Here is a 3522-nt window from a genome sequence, read left to right as displayed (position 1 = left end):
AGGGGGGGGGGGGGGTGGTGGAAGGAGCTGCTTTGAACAGAGGGGCCAGAGGGCTTGTCTGAAAAGGGGGCCTCAAGGATGAGAGGACCCCAGCCCTGTGGAATGGTAGATGCAAAGGCCCGGAGGTGGGAGCTGGGTGGGTTCCAGACATAAGGGAAGGCCGGTGTGGCTGGGACAGGGTGAGTGAGGGGCAGGGTGAGGCAGGGCCAAGGAGGGCAGGGAGGCTGCAAGGAGCCTGGGGGATCAGGGTGGGAGGGCGGACTATAGAGCAATGGGGAGCCGTAAGGGGCACATGAGCAGGGAGGGCTGGGTCTGACTCAGGATTTTCAGCAGAACCAGTGGCTGTAGGAGGGAGAAGCCTTGTCTGGGCAGGAGGTTGGGACAGCGTCCACCAGGAGGCAGTGGGGGCTGTGGGTGTGGAAAGTGGACAAGGTAGTGGCTCCTTATGCCAAACAGCCTCGAAGTTTTCCCACCCAAGGTCCCCGCCTTGATCTTGGGTGAACCTGAGCCTGCAGAACAGAACAGGGAAGCCAATGGACCGGAGGCCTCCCTGGCCCCTGATGGAGGGTAGGGTGAGGTGGACCTGGATGGGGCTCACAGGCACCTCTGCTTGGTCACAGTTCGGATGGCACCTTGCGCCTGGGCCCACGCGCCACCTCATTTACACACAGGGCCTGCCTGACCCACAGACAGCCCAGTGAAGCGGAGACGGCTGCCCCGTTTTACACAGGGTGAAGTGGGCTTCTTCCCAGGCCACACATCAAGACCCATCGAGTCTCTCTTTGGAGAAGTTAGATGACTCAACCAACAGAACAACCAGGACGTTTGGCTCAGGGGATAGAGCGTCGGCCTGCGGACTGAAAGGTCCCAGGTTCGATTCCCGTCAAGGGCATGTACCTTGGTTGTGGGCACATTCCCAGTAGGGAGTGTGCAGGAGGCAGCTGATCAATGTTTCTCTCTCATCGATGTTTCTAACTCTCTATCCCTCTCCCTTCCTCTCTGTAAAAAATCAATAAAATATATTTTTTAAAAAATGACATCTGTCTCCAGGTGCACGTGCCTCAAATCTTCCAGAAGGCCAAACCTCCAACATGCCTACATTCATTGCATCTGAGTTGGGCAATAAATGATTTTAATTCCCTTTCTCCTCTTAATTTGCATTTTCCAGATGTCTGCTTGGTTGGGTAATGATTTAATGAAATACATCATTACTTGGAGATGGGAAGTAAGATGGAGCTCAACTTGTTCAGGTCACAGGGGTGGCCACGGAGCTCAGAGCGGGGCAGCAACCTGTCAGGCCATCAAAGGGCTGGAGCGCCTGGCTTTTGCTCTCTCAGAGAGCTGGCGTGGGGGCATCATGTGCCCCATCCTTTCTCTGAAGTGCCTGCATGTCTGTACCTGACCTCAGTCTTCCCACCTGCAAAGTGGGAATTTCAGACCAGATAGTCAGCTTCCAGCTCTAGAACTTCCATTCCCTGGAAGCCAAGATTCACCCCTCAGCTCAGAGGGGTGGTGGGAGGCAGGCACGGGACAGGCGAGAGAGAGGCTGCTTCAAATCCCACACACCAATCCTTCCAAGTCTAAATACTTCTGTGAACCTAGTTCAGTGATGGCGAACCGTTTGAGCTTGGTGTGTCAGCATTTTGAAAAACCCTAACTTAACTCTGGTGCCGTGTCACATATAGAAATTTTTTGATATTTGCAACCATAGTAAAACAAAGATTTATATTTTTAATGTTTATTTTATATATTTAAATGCCATTTAACAAAGAAAAATCAACCAAAAAAATGAGTTCACGTGTCTCCTCTGACACGCGTGCCATAGGTTCGCCATCAGTGACCTAGTTCCTTCTCCCCAAAAGAGTTCTTGTACCCAGACGCCAAAGGTCCAGATATTCCCCAATGAGGGTTTCTTGGTCAGGCTAGGCAGGAAGCCTCAGCTATTTCTATAAATCTTTTTTTAAAAATTGATTTCAGAGCCGAAACCGGTTTGGCTCAGTGGATAGAGCGTCGGCTTGCGGACTGAAGGGTCCCGGGTTCGATTCCGGTCAAGGGCATGTACGTGGGTTGCGGGCACATCCCCACTAGATGTGCAGGAGGCGGCTGATCGATGTTTCTCTCTCATCGATGTTTCTAACTTTCTATATCTCTCACTTCCTCTCTGTAAAAAATCAATAAAATATATTTAAAAAAAAAAAATTGATTTCAGAGAGGAAGGGAGAGGGAGAGCTAGAAACATCAATAATGAGAGAGAATCGTTGATCGGCTGCCTCCTGCACATGCCCACTGGGATCAAGACCACAACCCGGGCATGTGCCCTGCCGGGAGTCTAACCATGACCGCCTGGTTCATAGGTCGATGCTCAATCACTGAGCACCCCAGCCAGGCGTATTTCTGACTTCTCAGGTGTATGGCTGAGGACTGGGGGTGGCCAGGGACCCCGGTCACTGACCAACATCTGCAGCTCTGGACTCTGAGGAAGGTGGGAAGAGGAACCGTGACCATGAAAGTAACAGCCCCCAGTTTGTCATGTGTGCACTGTTATTCCCGGACCCATGTACCAGAGGGGGACACTGAGGGACAGGGAAGGCAGTAGCCCCGCTTCGAGGCACCATCCCAGGCTCTGTACCCACCACATGGGCACTCTGTGAGTCCAACAGAGGCCCCACATTTGCTGCATGAGGCAGATACCATGGGGCAGGGAGGGTCTGAGCAGTCACAGGCACACAGAGATGGTCACGCCACATGCGGGTCTGGGGCCATGACACATGAAGGTACAGGTGCAGCAGGAAGGCACGGGGTTAGGCACAGGAGCCTCAAGGGTACGGGACAGGGGTGTGCTTCTGGAGAGGAGGACACTGCAGCCCACAGACCAGAAAAGCTGACGGACGCACACAGCAGGGGCTGGGGCACCACAACTTTGGACACACAAGTCCTCCCCAACTGACATCAAAACCCGCAGACACACACCCCTTGGACACACGACCGTTCAGACACACAACCGTAGGACTCACAACCCCTCTGACACAATCTGCCCCTTAGGCTCGCACCCCTCAGTTCACACCCTTTGGACACACAACCCCTGAACTCACAATCCTAGGACTCACCTCTTAGACACACAACTTTCAAAACACAGCGGCACTCAGACCTCCACGCCCAGCCCAGCCCAGCCCAGCCCACAGATGACAATCAAGGGACGGCACGTTTTTTTTTCGTCCAGACAAGCCTCGTCCGGATGCCCCACGCACCTGCTCCGCCTGGCCCCTCGGACGCGTGTGCACGGACCTGCAGCAGCCGCACAGAGTGACCAGCGTCCCGCGGCCACAGGTGCCTTCGGAGCCGGCGGCCCTGCCCCCGGGAGCTGATTGGACGGGACGAGATATTTGCATAGAGGGCGGGCACTCGGGCGTGGCCCCGCCTCGGAATTTCAGGGGGCGGGGTCTCAGGCTCGGAGAGACACTGAAGATGCTTATAATGCGGGAGAGGGACGGGAAGGGGTTGGATCAGACCCGAGACTTTCCC

At 54.5% G+C, this 3522-nt stretch overlaps 1 protein-coding gene across 2 annotated transcripts in view; it reads right to left on the bottom strand.

Annotated features, from left to right (window-relative positions):
- Nucleotides 1–3522, bottom strand: part of LOC102766047 (myocyte-specific enhancer factor 2B) — a 21155-nt gene that overhangs the window by 12599 nt on the left and 5034 nt on the right. Inside the window, exon 1 of one of the 2 annotated variants that reach the window (XM_006778334.2) lies at nt 3249–3516. The exons of the other annotated variant lie outside the window; for it this stretch is intronic. The gene's annotated coding sequence lies outside the window, so the exon portion shown is untranslated. Of the gene's footprint in view, nt 1–3248; nt 3517–3522 lie in introns of those variants that run through there. 2 annotated transcript variants of the gene reach the window in all.

The sequence above is a fragment of the Myotis davidii genome, unplaced genomic scaffold (genome assembly GCF_000327345.1).
Source record: "Myotis davidii unplaced genomic scaffold, ASM32734v1 scaffold448, whole genome shotgun sequence".
NCBI lineage: Eukaryota > Metazoa > Chordata > Mammalia > Chiroptera > Vespertilionidae > Myotis > Myotis davidii.
The sequence above is the reverse complement of the archived record's forward strand: the minus strand, read 5'-3'. Positions and strand labels throughout refer to the sequence as shown.